General features: G+C 45.8%; 1 long non-coding RNA gene and 1 pseudogene across 2 annotated transcripts in view; both read right to left on the bottom strand.

Annotated features, from left to right (window-relative positions):
• LOC147031023 (uncharacterized) overlaps window positions 1-20,096 on the bottom strand; it is a 215,243-nt gene that overhangs the window by 132,804 nt on the left and 62,343 nt on the right. The gene's annotated exons all lie outside the window — the stretch shown is intronic.
• The window catches only part of LOC147031027 (uncharacterized), a 34,577-nt pseudogene that overhangs the window by 9,143 nt on the left and 5,338 nt on the right, over window positions 1-20,096 (bottom strand). Inside the window, exons 2-3 of the transcript XR_015056632.1 lie at window positions 14,934-15,103; window positions 14,632-14,829 (exon numbers count right to left, since the gene is read on the bottom strand). The product of XR_015056632.1 is annotated as an uncharacterized LOC147031027 (transcript). The remainder of the gene's footprint in view (window positions 1-14,631; window positions 14,830-14,933; window positions 15,104-20,096) is intronic.

The raw sequence follows: 20,096 nt of genomic DNA on the forward strand, positions 1-20,096 counted from the left end.
ATCTTGACATTCCCAAACGATGCACCGCAGCTTGATCTCTCCAACATCCTCCCTAGAATCCAGTCCATACAAGTGCTGAAAAGTGAGGGGGCCAGTACACTCCCCTGACGAACTCCAGTAACAACTGGAAATAAGTCAGAGATGTACCACTACATCTCACAGCACGCTCAGTACCAGAGTAGAGTTCAGACATCCGATCGATCAGTTTTGGTGTCACCTCACGAAGACCAAGAATCCTCCAGAGAGCATCACGATTCACTGAATCATACGCTTTACAGAGATCAACATAGGCTGCAAGCAGTCCCTGCCGAAACTCTCATCTGCTTTCGGTGAGGACCGGAAGAGCAAGGATACAGTAAATCATTGACCTCTTTGGTGTAAAGCCTGACTGCGCTGGATGCTGGTGCTCAAGGCGATGGTGACGAACCCTCTCAAGAATTATCCTCGCAAAGACCTTGCCCTTCACTGAGAGCAGCGTCAACCCACGGTAGTTGTTGCAGTCTTGGCAATCACCCTTCCCTTTCCAGAGAGGGACAACAAGGTCCCTCTTCTAGTCAGTGGGGAGGATGTCTGTTTTCCAGACAGAGCACAGAACTGCATGCAATGACATGAGTACAGTATTTCCACCAGCCTTGAGAAGTTCAGCATGGATGCCACAGATCCCTGGAGCTTTACCCCATTTCAACCGGTTCACCGCAGCCTGTATTTCCACGAACGAAGGTGGACCACAGTTGATTGGAGGGTGGGCAATAGGGATAGTAACACCCCTGACATCCAACTCAAATTCTGGTGGATCAGCCTGGTACACCTGCTCAACGTACGCGGCCCAACGGGCCTTCACTTCGGACTCCTCTGTCAAGAGCCTACCACCCTCTGCTCTAACTGCAGTACACTGAGGGATGGGCTTGGATGAACGCAATGCGCAAATTCCCCTGTAAGCGGGACGAGAATCACTTGACCACAGGTGATGCTCTACCCCCTCACAGATTCCTCGCACATTGGCCTCCTTGTCCACCTTTAGCACACGTACAGTTTTACGCCTCTGCTCCCTGAACAGCTCACCTCTGCCATTCAGACTGGCTCTTTGACTCTGGTCAATGGTATTCAGTGTCCCTTGAGAAACAAAATTATTCTTCGCCCTATGTTGAGTTCCAAGACATCCTACGGCATCATCAATGAGGGTGGTCTTGAAGGCACTCCACAACTCTTCAGAATCCCCCAAAGCACCCAGACCCCCCCCCAAATCTCCACTCAGCTTGTTTTTGCAAACTCCTCAGCTACCCTCTCATCCTTGAGTTTGCCAACATTCAGCCATGGCTGGGATGGTACCATTCTCTTGGATTTAAGGTGCAACTTAAGAGTTGCGACAACAAGCCTGTAGTCAGTATTGAGGAACTGAGCACTCCAGTAGACCCTGCAGCTTTGGATCATCATCCAGCCACCATCAATGAGCACATGGTCAATCACCTTTGCCACACCGCCATCATTCGAATACTAAGTCCATCGATGAGCTTGTCGGCACTGAAACCATGAATCAGCCACCCTCAGTCTATGACTTCTTGCAAAGTCACGGAACTAAGTGCTATTCAGCTTCACAGTTAAAGACCCATGGGAACCAACACACGTCTCATAACCATCCCTATCAGTTCCAGTCGATGCATTGAAATCCCCCAAGACTAGGAGTTTATCTCGCTTGGGGCACTGATCAACCACAGACTCCATTATAGCATAGGTTGGGTCCTTCACAGTGTGATCACTCGCCTCAGTCGGAGCATAAACAGAGACCAGGGAAATCACACCTAAGGAGTGACGAATCCTTCGTCTCATAATACGCGCGTTGACTGGTGTTACTGCAATTATCATTGGGGTCAGCTTATTGGACACAGTGACAGCAACTCCTTGGGCATGGTAACTATCAGAGCGACCAGGCCAATAGTAGGTGTAACCACCCACCATGATCTCGCCATGATCTCGCCATGATCTCGCCATGATCTCGCCGCAATCCGCTCTCCAAACCACAGAGAGTGCTGCAATACCGATGTCCAAACGCTTGAGCTGAGATGATAACAGAGACAGGTGATCATCCTCTCTTAGGGATTGGACATTCCAGGCACCCACCCAAAGGAACTGCCTCAGGTTAACCCAAAGAGACCGCCGTCTGGTGGATGACACCTCAGCATCACCCCGACACACTCTTCCACAATCTGACCCGGGAATGTTACCCCGTGGTTTCCCTCCTATCATCAAAGAGTGAGGGTCCCGAAGGCTTTGCCCCAATCCCCTCATCTGGTGAGCTGCCCTGTCAAGGGAAGCTGCACTGGAGGTTCTCCCATGGAGTGGGTTTTCAGATTTTGTTATGTTTTGAGAATGTTTTGTGGAATGAAGGGTTTTACAGTGGCTGCAGTGCAAATCCTGCCACCAACCTCCTAATAAGAAGTAACCCAACTGCAGGAGGACGTCCACAGACACGGTTGGGCACTAGATATGGATGGTCGTTGGCTCACAAGGAGCTCCTCCGCCCTTTGACAGGTTTTGTTTTTATTCCTGCTGGGTGTCCAGATCCAAACACCTCCTCACCGGAAAACCTGGTGGGGGAGACGGTTTAGTCGCCGACAACCCGACCATGGAACAGGTTCGTACAGGTTTACATGATACCTGAAGCAAGTGACAGATCTGATCTGGCCTCACCTGACAATGACAATACCCAGGTGTGGTTACATGAAGGTCTATTTCCATGTGCTTTTGTGTTCCTCATTATTGACATAATCCCTGTGATTACTTGTCTTACACAACCACAACAAACGACTTCACAGTAAATCTGTTCATGGATCCTCAAGGACAGGAAATAATGAATAATGTACACTTTCTCATCTTATATTCATTCATTCATCCATACATTCATTCGTTCACACACAATGACTTGCCTGCTGGTTACATCATTTCTGAGTGTATCTGTCCCCTCATTCCCATGTGACCTGATACTTCCATCAATCTCCACTGACAGGAGTATGAAATATAAAGAAACCTGATGAGACAAGTTACTGTTAGAGTCATAGTTACTGTTTAGATGTTCTGTTGGTGACGATTTAATTAATGTGACCTGGGGTGCTGCATCATGGAGCACGTGTTCCCCAATTCCCCTGAAAGTTAAATTGACTATCTTGTGTGAAATTACTTGGAGATGAAAGATTTCATGTTGTGGATTTGAGTGAAGATCAATCACCCACACCATGATAATTACCCTCGCCAGATGCGAGGGCATTGCATTTGGGTCTGTTTGTTTGTTTGTCCGCACAGAACATGTGTGTTTTTGTCTGCAACTGCTTGTCGGATTGACATGAAAACTTTCACCATTGGAGCGAATACTCATGTAGAATGTATTAATTGATAATAATGACATTATAGGTCACATGGTGTGGCAGCCATATTGGAAAAAAGGAAAAACTTTGGATCTCTACCTCCGAAACCGCACCAAGGAAAAAAATTGAGACTTGGCACGTGGCAAGTACTCCACATAAAGAATAATTGTGATTTTTTTAATGACGTCATAATTGCATCTGTGGAACACGACATCCGATTGGTATGAAAATTTTGAAGGGTCATCTTGGGATAAATTGGTCCACAGAAAGAAAAATTGATGACGTCACCGGTCACGTAGTTTGGCAGCCATGTTGTTTTTAATAAAAAAAACATTTTAAAATCTTCTTTGAAACGGTTGAACAGATTGAGGCAAAACTTTACAGGTATGACCGCCTATCCATGAGGACCAAAATGATTACAAACCTCTGACATCATTGGTCACATGGTTTGGCAGCCATATTGGATTAAGTAAAACTTTTCAAAAAATTATTTTTCATGAACCGCTTCATCGAACGACGTGAAACTTCACAATTATGATCAAATAGTGATGGGGAATATAAGTTTGAAATTTCAACTTGATCAGATGAATGGTCTGGCAGCCAGAATTATTTAACTTTTTTGATATACACATATAAAGATATATATATATATATATATATATATATATATATATATATATATATATATATATCGATCTATATATTACTAAAACTCTCATCATGTATGTATGTAACAAATCCAGTATGTATGTTCCTGAAATACAGCTAAAACGGTACATGAAAGCGCAAAAATTTTGGGGCCACCTTACTCACCATTCGCCTGCGGTGTCCAGTATAAAGTTTCGTTCAAATCGGGCAACAAAAAAAATTATTAAGAAATCAATTCCCGATTCAGTCAAGTACTCTTCGGAAGTATTTGATCAATGAAAACAACCTCAGCAGAATAGTTCGCTGAAGTTATCTTTTTTTCTTTGAAAAGATTTTTTTATCAATCGCTGTCACAACGGGAACCCAACGGGTTCACGGGTCGTCTAATATAAACATATATGTATGTATATTTGTATATATATATATATATATATATATATATATATATATATATATATATATATATGTATATATTTATATATATATATATATATATATATATATATATATATATATTTTGAAAAAAGCTCACTTGGCTGTGCCTGGATGTGTTTGAGGGTAGAGTGGCAGCCGAAATATGAATCCTATCCAGGTTCCTCCCAATGACTAAATGTTTGCTTTTTGTTTGTTTGGGTTCCTTCTGACAACTCCAATGCAGGATTGTACCTATTTGAGATTCCATTTGATTTGAATTGAATTTATTTTAATCCCATTCTGAATTCAACTGAATCGTAATAAACATCATGAGTCAGGGTCAATTTAACCTTTACAGCTCAATCAAAGCAGGGTTGCATCAAATCGGGACGTCTTGGTACCTGGTCATCACTGCCAGCAGGTTTAAAGTGGCGGTTCCAGTTATATCTCACCAATAATGAAACACACCACACCAGCACACAGACACCACAAAAAAGTACACCACACAAACACCACACAAAACAAGTCTGCAATCTATGATTGCTTTTTTTCTTGTTAATCTAATGGATCATGAATGTGATAATCTGGTTTATTTGATCGTTTTGATCCATTAACCCAGCACAGAGCTCCTGATGATGGGATCCCGGGTTGAAATCACATATGTACCGTTTTCACTTCCCTCTTGGTTCCTGATGTCCTTGTACATCTACGTGATTGTACATTACCGTCTATTACTGACCTTGTCCTGCACAAGTTACACAAAAGTGAGGTTTATTAGATATATTTCTCATTTAAAAGTTTGAACAATCGATTGTTTAACAATTTAATTGTTATTGTTTCTTGACTGGGATGTAAGAACGTTGTTTGGATGTTACCATGAAGTGGATACCAAGGGATTAACAATAGTACTGCAGCATAGCAAACCAATTGTTCGACTTTTCATAAAAGCACCAAAATTGATACATATTGTTGCGAATTCGCGCCCGCCGGCGTGCGGACGGCCACGTAACTCGGATCGCGGCACGTCGCCCACCGGTCGGACAATTCAGTCATGACCCTCTTGGACTAACGCCGGGAGCTAGTCACGGGTGGGGGTTTAACCTCACCACGATTGTGCCAATTTCCACCCGCGTAGGATAGGGTTGTTCGCCAAACTCGACCTACCTAAGTCCCCACACGGATGGTAAACCGGGCGATCGTACCTCGCCGCAGGTCGACTCCGGACGCGAACCGCTTAAGCGGTCCGTTCCGTGCTACAGTGATAACCGAACGGTGTTATCGTCGGCCTCGACGGTTCCGATTAATTACCGGGCGTATTAAGCCCACTACGAACCCTTTACGTGAAGCAGGATGGAGGGTCAATTAAACGGAAGGAGACGAAGCGAAACGGGAAAACAGTAGACACAATGCACATTTATTACGCGACACACGGAAAGCACACATATACAGCCAAACAGTCAAAATGCACATATGGCAACAAGAACAATATCAACAACGACGCAGAGTTACTACCGACTGTGCGCACACACGGCAACACTTATACAGTTCTACTTTACAGACCGCGCCAACACACATTCATTCGAAAGCAAAGGAAAGAAGCCACCCTCATAGACAAGGGGGCAGACGGGGCCCGTGGGCCTTTATGGCGTGGGACTTGGCAGACCGAACGAGTCCCACGAGACCTTTGCAGGTTACTTGCACCCTCCAGGTGCGATGGTGGGCGAGCTCTCTCCGGCGCTCCTTGTACGAACGCGCAGGTCCGCGCGACACAGCTGGCAGAGCGGCGCCTCCAGTCCGTGTCCCCTCCGCGACGTCCGGACTCTCCACCGACTGCAAGCTCCAACGAGCGGGTCGCTCTACGGACCGCTTCTCCAAGACCCAGACGGGCAGAAGACCATGAACCGCCGACTGACACTGACACTCTCACCGACCGCCCAGACCTGACCTCCTCTGACCTGACTTTCTCTTCTCAGCGGCACCTCCGTGCGCCCTTTTATTTCCCCGGCACCCCGCCCCTCCCTTCGCGGCATGCGGGGGGGGGGGGAACATTCCACCAGAGAAATCGGGGTGGGAGTTGAGTTCCAATCGTCATTCTTGTTTACCAGGGAAATCGGGGTGGGAGTTGTTGTTGTTCCCCTTTCCCTTTTGTGTTCGTGGAGATGTTGACGGTTGCTGGCAGAGTTGTGAGGATGGCGTGGTTGTCGAGAGGCAGGTGTGGTTGTGGTTGTTGTGAAGCGGCGTTGTGGTTGGTGGTTGTTGTGTGATGGTGGTTGAGATGTGGTTGGTTCAAAATAAAGATAGAACAGAAAAACAGCTACCTCAAAGCGTCACAGCCCGAATGAATCACATATATTCCCTCGAGACAACGGATTTGGGGCTAACGACACATGTACTGAGAGATATCTCACCTACGAGCCCTTCATGGTGTAATGCGAATTTCCACAGCCGTAACAATATGTTGACTAATGTATCCTGAACAATTCTGGATATGGAGCCACTCTATTTTGCCTTGGTCAGCTTTGGCGGCCATTTTCCAAAATGGCCACCATTCTACTTTAACAACATGGGATATCTGTCATTGTTATTCTCTTTGTAGGTTTCTCAGAGGTGATAAATACTCCATGTGATGTGCATTTACAAAGGAAAACAATACAAATGTCATTTGTGTTGATTTATTATATTTCCAACCATTGTATTGGGGAAATATGGTTATTTTATGGGAAAATCCATTTTCGCACACAGCATCAGTGACAGGTGCAGAAGTATTTTGTTGTGGTGGTGGAAGTGGTGTTGTAATTGGTAATATTGGTGTAGTAGTATTAGTGTAGTAACAAGGTGTTTTGTGTCTTTGCAGAATATGGAGTGATAATCATCAGGAGCTAGGTGTTGGTCAAAAGTTAAGACACTAGGTGACTGGTTGCAGGGAAGCGGGTGGACGCATGCACTCGCACAGGCAGAGATTGCTACTGCAGGAACCGCTGACTCATTTCTTCGAGCCTCTCACGTCACATGCACAAGAAGGGCACACTAGCTCACAGCGGCTGCCTTGTACATACTCCAACGACGTGCATACGATCAGCACAGCGCCAGTGCAGAAGATGACCAGCCTCCCGAGGACTTCGAAGACTGGTGCCATGAGAAAGAGAACAGATCTCCCCAGTTTTTGTACTGGACAACAGTCTTGGATCTGGAGCTCTCCATCCTAATCTACGTGCGATCTCTGAGAGAGGGAGATTTCATCATGTACCTCGATGCTCTCACTGAGATAGTCCCATGGTTCTTCGCACTGGACCATATCAACTATGCCCGGTGGATACCGGTCCATTTGCGTGACATGACAGAACTTCCACAACAGCACCCAGAGATCTACAATGAGTTCAAGGCAGGTCACTTCACAGTGCAAAAGACCAAGAGGGCATTCTCAGCAATTCCTCTTGACCAAGCGCATGAACAAAATGCCCGTGTCAAGGATGACGGAGGTGCCGTTGGCCTGATGGACAATCCCAGTGCTCTGAGGCGCTGGATGGTTGCCAGACCCAAGGTGGCCAGAGTGATCCTGGAGTTTGAGGAGGCGAACATGCATCCAAATGCCAATGAGGAGACACGTCACCATGAAGAAACACCACATGCACAAGAAGCATTTGCCAAAGATGTACAATCACTTGTGGCTGTCATTGAAGAGCTGGGGAATCCCTTTGAGGAGAATAGTCCAGATTTGCTGGTCCTAGACACCAAGGAGATTGCCGATCCTGCAGTGATTGAAACAGTTCGCACTGCCAAGCAGATTGGACAAGAACAGTTTCAGGCCTACTCAAAGGATTGCCTCATCGACAGAACAAAGACAATTGATGAACCTATAAAGAGGAACAAACTTCCCCTCTTCTGAACAGACAGAAGACCAAAAGCACCCAAAGGAAAGAATCATCTGTGAAGAATGATATGGCCTTATTTGCAAGGCTCTACATAGGCTGCCAGAAACGCAATGGGAACCTGGACGAGTTCTTCCATCATGAAAATCAAGCATGCCCTCCCGCATTATCTGATGTAGGTAAGCTACACCTGGGTAGCAAAAGCGACTTGCTGGTGTGCCTTGAAGGCGTTGCTGAAGCTCAGTCTGATCCATCTGCTGTCACTTCTGTTGTCCTTGATGGCGCCATCATTGTGCAGATGTTGAAGCCTGGCACTGCCAAGACATTTGAAGAATATGCCCACCAAGTCTTCATCCCATACGTCGAGGGGCAGCTACGTCGTGCTTCACGTCTCGACCTCGTTTGGGATAGCTACAAAGATGGCTCCTTGAAGACGATGACAAGGGAGAAATGAGGAAAAGGGGTGCGACGGCGCGTGGTGAGCGCCGCAGCCATACCAGGAAACTAGCAGAGTTTCCTTCGTGTCGATGCAAAGAAGGTGGAGCTCTTCACCTTCCTGTCCGATGTGCTGGTGTAGTCCTTCCATGACGAGGCAAAGGAGCTGGTAGTCACTGATGGTGAAGCAGTCATCTGCCTTCCAAAGCAGGAAGATGAAAGCTCTCTGGCTCCATGCGGTCAAGAAGAGGCAGACACTCGCATTATGCGACATGTGGCCCATGCTGCAGAACATGACCACCGTCGGATTCAAGTTCGAACCGTAGACACCGACGTTGTCGTCTTGGTGGTGATGGTAGCCCAGGCACTACCATGCGTGGATGAACTCTGGATTGCCTTTGGAATGGGCAAGAACTACCGCTACATCCCTGCCCATGAAATAGCTGCCTCCCTCGGTCCACAGAAGGCACGTGCCCTCCCTGTCTTCCACGCCATGACCGGATGTGACACGGTATCAGCATTCGTGGGGCATGGGAATAAATCTGCCTGGGCCACATAGAACTCGTTTCCAGAACTGACAGATTCTCTTGTGACCCTGACCACCACGCCAGTCAACATCCAGGATGACACAATACACTGCATTGAAAGGTTTGTGGTGCTCCTCTATGACCACACCAGTCCATAGACGGACGTTAACGAGGCCAGAAAGAAACTCTTCGCCAAGAGGAACTCCGTCCAGCGCATCCCACCTACCTACGATGCTTTGGAACAGCATGTGAAGAGACCAGTCTTCCAGGGTGGCTGTCTGGGGGCAGGTCTTGGTCCCTTAACCTGTGCTTCCATCACCAACAAGCTGGGGCTGGTGGCAAACAGAGGATGGGCCCTATGAACCGCTCTGGACCACACTCCCTGAGGCTTCAAAAAGCTGCTTCGAGCTGGTGTCGTGCGGCTGCAAAAAAGGCTGTAGAAACCGCTGCAAATGCAAGAAGGCTTCTCTGCAATGCACTGGACTGTGTGCTTGTGAAGGAGAATGCCAGTAGACAGACACAGTAGACACAGACTGAGATATCGGCCTAGCTTAGAATGTGCAAATGCAAAGTCGCATTGCTTGTAAAAGTGTTGACTTCTTGATCCAGAGCCAATACACTTGAGCTCAGAAACTCATATTGTACTCGACTGATGTATGCGTGTACCATGTGTCCTGCTAGAATGGTAGTAGACAGTAAACCTAAGCCACTTCAAAGTGAAGTGTGCAATAATTTGACTACATTTTCTGAGTTTGTCGTTATCACGATTATCAGTTCCCTTTTTAAAATAGAGTAAAGTATGTAATCTATAATGCAATTTTTGTTGATTCCAAACCCATTGAATGTGATGAATATCATTTGACTCTTGTTCTCCAGGCAATAATGGTATGGGTACTTTTCAGCGAAAAGTTTCTGGAGTGCAGCAATTTACAAATCAAATAATGCCTTTTTACCGAAAATTCTGGCTCATAATATTTGAATATGCCTTTTCATGGTCAATTTACTGAATTTTACACTTTCCTTATATCTACCACCAAAACAATAAGAAAATAAGAGCATATAGCCAATTTCGCTAAAGTAGAATGGTGGCCATTTTGGAAAATGGTCGCCGAAGCTGACCAAGGCACAATCTCGGGTGGCTCCATATCTAGAATTGTTCGGAATACATTATTCTACATGTGTACCAATTTTGGTGCTTTTATGCAAATTTGAACAATTGATCTGAAATGTCAGACGATGCTGCAGAACGACAAGAACAGGATCATCCATTAAATATCCACAAATTAATAATCGGTGTACAAAATTTACATTGGTTATTAATATTATAGTAAAAGGGAAACAAGAATTCGTGAATGAATCTGATTCGGTTTCCCCTCTCACTCTTCTTCCTGTCACTCTCCAACATGACCTGTCAAGAGGTTTTGACAACCCGTACACCATCCCTCATGAAACCCAACCCTGGCTATGTGGTTTCGGCTGAGCTGCTGGGTTTATTTTGGGAGTGCAGATTTTCGTGCTGGACACAATAATGTCAGGTCAAGTCAGATTAGATCTGTGGCTTGCTCCAGGCACTGTGTAAACCTGTACAAACCTGTTTCATGGTCGGGTTGTCAGAAACGAAACTGTCTCCACCACCAGGTTTGTTTGGTTCCCTTTCTGTACAGCCTTTCAAGCTGCTGGTTGCATCTTTGGTTCGGGGCACTGATATGCCACTGATGCAGTGCCCCTATTACCAGTACACTGGTGCTCATTTCGCCGACCTCAGAAGGATGCCAGGCTGAGTCAACCCCCTAGTGTTAATTCAGCAGAAAACGGGGCTCAAACGCAGAACACGAGGATCCCAAGCCATCACCCGAACTGCTGAGCCAACGCCAGGCTGGTTTTCTGCTGAGGAGGGTGTTTGGATATGAATACCCAGCAGAATTAAAAACAAAACCTGTCATATGGCAGAGGAGTGAGCCAAATACGTTTCATTTATTTGGCCCAACTGTATCTGCGGACATCCTCCTGCAGTTGGGTTACTTTTTTTGGAGGTTGGTGGCAGGATTTGCACTCCAGCCACCGTTAAACCCTTCATTCAACAAAACAAACGAAAAACGCAAAGAAAACTGAAAGCCCACTCTGTGGGAGTACCTCCTGTGCAGCTGCCCTTCGCAGAGCAGCTCAACGGATGATGGGATTGGGGAAAATATTTTGGGAGCCCCCACTCTTTGATGAGAAGAGGAAAAACGTGGGGAAACCCTCCCGGGTCAGATTGCGGTCGTGTATGTCAGGGTGGTGCTGAGGTGTCATCCCTCAGACGGTGGTTTCCTTGGGTTAACCTGAAGCGTTCCCTTCAGGTGGGTGCCGAGAATGTCCTGTCCCGAAGAGAGGATGATCACCTGTCTCTGTTATCATCTGAGCTCAAGCGTTTGAACATCGGTATTGCAGCTCTCTCTGAGGTTCGGATACTGGATTGCGGCGAGATCATGGTGGGTGGTGCCTTCAAGACCACCATCCATAATGTTGCCATTGGATGTCTTGGAACTCACCGTCGGGCGAAGAAGAATTTTGCCTCTCAAGGGACACGGGATACCATTGACCAGAGTCGCAGGGCCAGGCTTAATGGCAGAGCTGAGCTGTTCAGGGAGTTGCGTCGTAAAACTTTAAGGTCGCTGAAAGCGGACAAGGAGGCCTAAGTGTGAGGAATTTTTGAGGGGTTAGAATTATTCTTGTCCTACTTACAGGGGAATTTCCGCATTACATCCCCTATGGTCAAGTGATTCTTGTCCTGCTTACAGGGGAATATGTGCATTGTGTTCCTCCAAGCCCTTCCCTTGGTGTACTTCAGTTAGAGCGGAGGGTGGTGGGCTCTTCACAGAGGAGGCTGAAGTGAAGGCCCGCTGGTCCAGTTACTTTGAGCGGCTGTCCCAGGGTGATCCACCAGCTGTTGAGTTGGATATCATTGCTATCTCTATTGCTGACCCTCCAATCAACTGAATCACCTTCATTTGTGGAAACACAGACTGAGGTGAACCTGTTGAAATGGGGTGAAGTTTCTGGGATCTGTGGCATCCATGCTGAACTTCTCAAGGTTGTTGGAAATGCTGTGCTCATGTTGTTGCATGCAGGTCTGTGCTCTGCCTGGAACACAGGCATCATCCCAACTGATGAGAAGAGGGGCCTTGTTGTCCCTTTCTGGAATGGGAAGGGTGATTGCCAGGACTGTAACAACGACTGAGGGGTGATGCTGCTGTCAGTGCTGGGCAAGTTCTTTGCTCGGACAATTCTTGCTTGGGTTCAACACCATCTGCTTGATCACCAGCACCCAGAGCAGTCAGGCTTTATACCAAAGAGGTCAACGACCGACTGTATCCTTACTCTACAAGTCCTCACTGAATGCAGACAAGAGTTTCGGCAGTGGCTGCTTCCAGCCGATGGTGATCTCTGCAAAGCATTTGATTCAGTGAATCGGGATGCCCTCTGGAGGATTCCTGGTTTTCGTGGGGTGCCACCAAAACTGATCGATCTGATGTCTGAACTATACACTTGAGCTGAGAGTGCTGTGAGATGTGGTGATACCATCTCCAACTTACTTCCCATTGATACTGGAGTTTGTCGGGTGTGGACTGGTCCCCACACTTTTCAGCACTTGTATGGACTGGATTCTGGGGAGGATGTCGGAGGGATCAAGCTGCGGTACATCGCTTGGGAATGTCAAGATCTCCGACCTTGATTTTACAGTTGATGCAGTCATCTTTGTGGAGACTGGATATCATTTTGGGGGCTCTCGATTTGCTGAATGAGGAGTTGGAGCCACTGGGATTACAGGTTTCATGGGTCAAAACTAAGATCCAGGCTTTCAATGACATCTTGGATGCTGCAATCACCTCTGTACCTGTTTGTGGTGAGGATGTTGAGGTCGTGGAGAGATTCACTTACCTTGGCAGTGATATTCATGTCTCTGCTGGCTGTGAACCAGAGGTCAATAGATGTCTGGATTGGGCCTTGGGAGTCATAGATTCACTATAATGCAGTGTGGCACTGTCGTTACCTGTGCAGGAGGATGAAAGTCCGAGTCTTCAGTTCCTTGGTGCATCCAGTCCTGCTCTACGGATGTGAGACTTGGACTCTGACCAGGGATCTGAGATGGAGACATAATTCCTTTGGTACCAGGTCTCTTCGGAGAATCCTTGGCGATCGCTGGTCGGACTTGATGTCCAACGAGCGGTTGCTGAGAGAGACTCACAGGAGATTTGTTACCTGCAGAGTCCATGAGCATCAGCTGTGACTGTATGGACATGTGGCTCGTTTTCCTGACACTGATTCTGCTCACCAGATTCTCCCAGCGAGGAAGCCTCGTGAGTGGAGGAGGCCAATGGGCTGACCAAGTGCCTTGTGGTTGCAGCAGGTTGATTGGCGTCTCAAGGAGATAGGGATGGGCCAGGCATCTGCCTGGGGGATGGCCAGACGGAGACCCCTGGAGGACCAGCGGAAAGTGGAAATGAAAGTCATTAATTCTCTTTCCAAAATGATAGATACACCAAGTTACCATCCTATATCATTCATTCTCTTTCCAATATCTCGATATTCCACGAGCCTTGGCGAACCACAGGGGCAATGAGGTCACGTGGGTTCGTTTTTGAGGAGGAGCTTCAACACCGATCAAACCATCAACAGGTGTCATCAATGAGGTCACAAAACGATGATGAACTACGACGAGAGATCCCAGGAAACTGTTCTGTGAAATGGCCGTGGGTTTGGAATTTTTCCTCAAAAAGTGTATTTGTGGATTTAACTTCAATGTCGAGAAACGAGCATCACGAGCACCAGCACCAGCACCAGCACCAGCACCAGCACCTTCACCAGCATCAGCACCACCAGCAACAGCCCCTCCATCAGCATCTCCACCAGCATCAGCACCACCAGCAGCAGCACCAGCTCCTCCACCAGCACCTCCACCAGCATCAGCACCACCAGCAGCAGCACCAGCACCACCACCAGCACCACCACCAGCATCAGCATCACCAGCATTAGCACCACCAACACCAGCACCTCCATCAGCATCAGCAGCACCTCCACCAGCACCAGCACCAGCACCAGCACCTCCATTTTCTCTTTCACCCCTCTCCATCTCCGACACTCCCCACCCCCACGATCCCCCATTTTGTTTTATTTTTCTTTCTATAACATCTTGTATCCAGTGGTGAAAGGTGCGAAAATAAATCACATTATTATTATTATTAGTCGTAAATGATATAAATAAAGTTTACAAATGATTAATTATTATATTTACAGAGTTCTTCGTTCATTTTCTAAATTCACTTCATTCATGAATGTCGAGAATTTGGGGGGAAACACGAGATTCCATTCCCTATTCATGGGAAAAGGTGAGATTACCTGGGGATAGAGGGTTTTAGGTTTGTTTCCTTTAATCCAACATGAACAGGTAAATGTTCCTTCCATTCCAGAGAATGTTTCGATGATTCTGATATTTTTGAGGAACCAGGAAGGATGTCCCATTCCACTCCCATCGTGCCAGATTGTTACATTTTCCAGGTTTCCCAGGTAACGGGATGGCACAGTGAAAACATCTACCTGGAGGGAACACGTGCACGGCAGGTAACATCTCACCTGGTTAGGATATTAACATGTTTATTATTATTTTATCTACCTTGTTAAAGTGTTCTGTGAATGATTACCTGACCCCCTTGAAAAGGATAGGGATGTGTTGATGAATGTTTAAGATGATAAGACCTCAAACACTCCAATGGTCCACACATCGTGATATTAACATTGGAGTTTGTCCCAGCCCACCAACCACCTCTTGTTTTGATGTGAATCTTGTAATCCTTCGACTCCTGGGGGGAATCTGATAGAAATCCCACATCGTTAATACCCCGGATGTTAAACATGATGTTCAATGTTATTTTTACTTTAATAAACTACCAGGACGAGCTTACCATGTACATGAGTTAAGCTGCAGAACTTTAAAAAATATAATATAACGAGGAAAGTTATGTTATTTCCGAGGAAGGAAGTTATTTCATCCTAACGAGGGAGGTCCAGGGATTACTCCCCCTGTAATATTTTGAGAAATTGATGTAAATATAAACATTTTGGTGGTGATCCTGTCCACATTGTAACAAAAAATAATAATTCAAATGAAAATGATATTTTGGGGAAGAATTTTTTCATTTCCCCTGAACATCCATTGCTGTGAAGATTATTTTCAGTTCGTTGATGCAAAATTTTATCATAAATTAAAACAATACTGAACACTGCAAACTTTTACAGAACTTTTAATACAAGTGTCTGATAAAGGGGGGTGGGGGGATGGGTGTCACGGAATTACTCTCACTCCAGTGTAAACCGAAGTATCTCCTACCCGTTTACACTCACAATCATGGAATAGAGTGGTTCACCCTCACTCCAGTGTAAACCAAAACATCCATTCCCCACTTTATGTTTTTTGTACATTTCCTAACTTGGCGGATCCTGGACTCGTTAACCTCATCATGTCTGCACGAAACTCCTCACCCATTGTTGTGGACTCGTGAACATTCCGTGTGGATTTAATTTCGTGCAGTAAGTGAGTTTTCGTTTATCCATCGGATCGCAGGTGTACTTTATTACCTCCACAACCGAAGGTGTAGGAGGTTATGTTTTCATCCCTCTCTGTTCGTTATTTGGTGAAAAAATGTTTTTGCCAAGTCTGTTGGTCTGTCATCACATTTGTCTGTTTGTCTGTTTGTCTATTTGTCACATTTGTCTGTTTGTCTGTAGTCACATTTGTTACTTGACGAAATCTACGATTTTGTGAAGTATGCTTGTTTGTTTGTTTGTTTGTTTGTTTGTGTGTACGTCTCGCTCTTCAGGTCGCATTTCGAGTCGGAATGTCATGGAACTTCACCAATGGACTTATTGGCCACCAGAATAGAACCCTATAACTTTTGGCATGTCAAGGTCAAAGGTCAAGGTCACGAAAAATCCCTGAAAATCGCGAAAATCCGTATCTTTTAGCATGGGTCGATTTTCAAAAATTCATGTCTCCGCCAAATCTTAACGGATTCCTTTCCAATTTGAAACACGGACGTAGGAGGGGAGTATCTTTGACTGGATTAAAAATTCATCACATCCGTTACGGATTACGGAGGTGACAGGTATTTTAATTTAACATGCTAAGTGCTATCTATCTGCCATGACCTTTCCTGGGAAAGTCACATTTCCAACCTCGCCTCAAAAGCCAGTCGCCGACTGGGAATCCTCCGTCGTGCAAAGTCCTTCCTCGGCCCTCTTGAGCTCCTGACCACTTACAAAGCTTTTGTCCGTAGCCTGATGGAGTACTGCTCTCCCCTCTGGGCTGGTGCTCCTGCCTCCCACCTTTCTCGACTTCACGCTGTCGAAACCAGGGCTTTTAAGATCATTGGCATCTCCCGCAATGAAGCTGAGTCTTTGGGCCTCTCACTCAATCACCGCAGGTTGGTCGGTGGTCTTTCTGTCTTCTACCGACTCCTCTCCAGCCTTGCCCCCCCTGCTCTCTCTGTGATTTGTCCCAACCACATTTCCACAGGTCGCTCAAGGTCCGCCAACAACCCCCTTCTGGTAAAACTACCAAAATCACGAATCACTGCTCATCTTCACTCTTTCATTCCTCTTTTTCCCGCCTTTGGAATAAACTTCCTCACTCTATTCTTTCCCATTCTTCCCTCCAGGCTTTCAAAACAGCTGTTCACCACCACCTCTTATCTTCCCCCATCCAAATCCTCGATCTTTTCTACCCCCGATAATCCACCCAAGCCCACTTCCTTCAATTCTCCTGCTTTCCTTCCTGAAAGTCCCTTTAATGTCCATCTTCCCCTCGCCATGTTCCCCGTCCCATCCCCATCCCTCTCCCTTCCACAGTTCACCTGTGTCTGTTCCCCAATGTTTTGCCCCTTCCACTCCCGCCCCTCTTGTCTCATGTCTCCTTGCTGTGAGTTGTGTGTTAGCTCTCATACGAGCCTCGACCAAGGTATACAAAAAAAAAAAAATCTACGGTTTTTCATGGTAGTCATGATCACTTATGAATCATAATGCCACCAAATATTCAGAAAAATTACCATTCACAGTGAACAATTTAACGGAATTTAAAATGAATCTCCTTGGCCTCTAATATTACACAATCCTCTCATCGCAGATCTGAACCTCGAGGTTCAGATCTATGGGGTTCAGATCTATTCTCTGATATTGCAATTCTAGAAAAAAAATCTATGAGTAGGCGTCGCGTAATACGCACGTAAAGTCAGCAATATAAGCCGCACCGGGCCTGCTTTTTTTTGTTTGTTTGTTTACCCTAAAAACTATGTTTAACCCCAAAAATACCTATTATCACTCAATACTCTCGATGGTACACGATCTTGTTGAATTTCGTCAAATGCTGGCCCTATGGGCCATTTCATCTGTTTGTCTGTTTGTCTGTTTGTCTGTAGTCACATTTGTCTGTTTGCCTGTTTGTCTGTTTGTCACACAATTTCTGGCCACAGTTTTAAAGCAATCGTTCTGAATGTTTTTTGGGTTTTTTTTGCGTGTTCTTGACTGACCAAGGACAGCAACACTTAATTTTGGTGAAGATCCGAATCTTGTTCCAGATACGAGAATTATTTAATTACCTCCGCCACCAAAGGTGAAGCAGGTGATGTTTTCATTCCTTTCTGTCTGTTTGTTTGTCTGTGTACAGGATATCTCAAAAAGTTGTGGATGGATCCGGATGAAATTTTGTGGACCGTTTCGGTGTGTGACAAGGACGAAGTGATGAGATGATGTTGGTGAAGATCCGAATCCGGATCTGGATACGAGAGTTATTTAATTTTTAAAGTGAATCTTCACCATTGACAGATGGGACGAAAAAGGATATAGTATTCTATAGCATAATATTTCAAAAATGTAATGGGCCTGATATGTTCTCGTGGATCAGGCATTACGTGGAGGAGGTGTCCGCTTGGCCGAGTGCCCTTCTAGTCTTTATGTTTTACGTTTTATATAAATATGTATATATTTTTAAATGAAAGTTAAAATAGTGATTTTATTTGAATTTCTAACACTCTAGTCCCTGTGTCTGCCACACTTTTCTCATCCCATCCTCCCTCGATGAAACCGAGTCAAGAGCCGAACGGATTCACTGAATGTGGTGGTGGTGCAGCACAGGCATGATGGGCCAAATGGCCTCCTCCTGCATCAAAGCTGCTTCTTAAGATCTCTTGGTCTCGGATCGATGTGGTCAAAAACTTCATCGTGGCCATCATAGATTTATTATCAGATTTTGTCCAATAATGACAATTGTCAGAAAATCCAACAATGGATGCTATTTCCAGATTTACCGACATAGACAGACGTTCTCCTGCCTGGCGGACATCCCATCACGGGAACGCGTTTACAAGCTTTTGCAGCCGGATAACTTCCACAAAAAATTCCTTGTACGAATAGGAGCAAGACCCCTCGGTGCTCATCTGGAAGCAGCTGGATAAGAAAACCAAGGAACCACTGGTAGTGGTAGGCATGGATGACCCAAAAAATATGTAATGGAGAAGAAAGTAAATACCTCGGGATTGTTTTTAATGCCTTGAACAAACTTTGGTCCATCAAGAGTGATGAAGCTTTGTGGTCAAGTTTCATGGAAACCGTGTGTGTGATTTCAGAGAAGTTGAAAGTGTTTATGAACGGACGGACGGACTAGGTGCCATCCCATAATCTCCCCAGAACTATGTTCTCGGTGAGGTTAAAAAAACTACCGTAGGACTAATTCACACAATCGTGGTGATGATCTGTGAGCATTATTCTTCATCTGGATTTATTTCGTTGGGAAACGAATCAGAACATGGGAATAACACATCAATTCCCCATAATCCCAAGTTTTTCTGATGACGAACATACAGAAACCTCAGCGGGGGTTTCGGAAACAAAAATACAGATTTCCGTAATATACGGAAGGAGTTTCACCCAGGCTCGTATAACGGGCTAACATTTTACTCCATTAATACCTCACTATCCGAAAACATGGACCATCTTCTATGTTCTCATACAAACTCTCTCTTCCTCTTATGTGGTGACTTCAATTGTCATCATGCCAGTTGGCTAGGTGTGGGTACCTCTCTCACCTGTCATGGCACCTCAGCAAAAACTTTCTGGGACTCATTGGGACTGACTCAATCGGTCAACTTCCCGACCCGGATCTCAACCAATGGTACTCCATCTCTTCTGGATCTGATTTTGACAAATTTCCGTTAAAATATCTGCCGTTCTTCCTTTGCTCCAATCAGTTTTTCTGACCACGTGCTTCTCAAAGTGGATATCTCTCTGGCTGTTATCAGAGAACCACCTCAGCACCGTCGAGTCTGGCATTTCACTCAAGCAGACTGGCAGGGTCTCCAAGCAGTCATCAAACTTCTCGACTGGTCTCCCATCGCTACTTTCTCCAACATCAACTCATCCTGGGAATTCTTTCAAAGAAACTTGCTCTCCCTCATGCACAGATTTGTCCCCTCTCGTGTTCAGTTGTCCTACCCTTCCTCCCGCCCTTGGTTCACTGAAGCTTGTGGCAAGGCAGTTGTCCTGAAACAACTTGCCTTTGCCTCATGCAAAGCAAACCCAACTGAGGGTAATCTCAGTTCCTTCCACGAAGCTCGGAACAAGTGTGTATCTACCCTCAGGAGAGCGAGAAAAGAACATCTTTCGAAGCTCAAGTCTGAACGTTCAAACCTCTATCCCTCCTCCAAATCCTGGTGGCGTCCAACCAAATCTGTTTCTGTTGTATGTTCCCCCTCCATCCCCTCCCTGACCTCAAATGGCCCTACTGCTGACACTGCACGTGAAAAAGCTGAATGCCT

This window comes from Eptatretus burgeri, chromosome 3, assembly GCF_056783735.1.
Source record: "Eptatretus burgeri isolate ZD-2024b chromosome 3, Ebu_testis_v1, whole genome shotgun sequence".
NCBI classification, from domain to species: domain Eukaryota; kingdom Metazoa; phylum Chordata; class Myxini; order Myxiniformes; family Myxinidae; genus Eptatretus; species Eptatretus burgeri.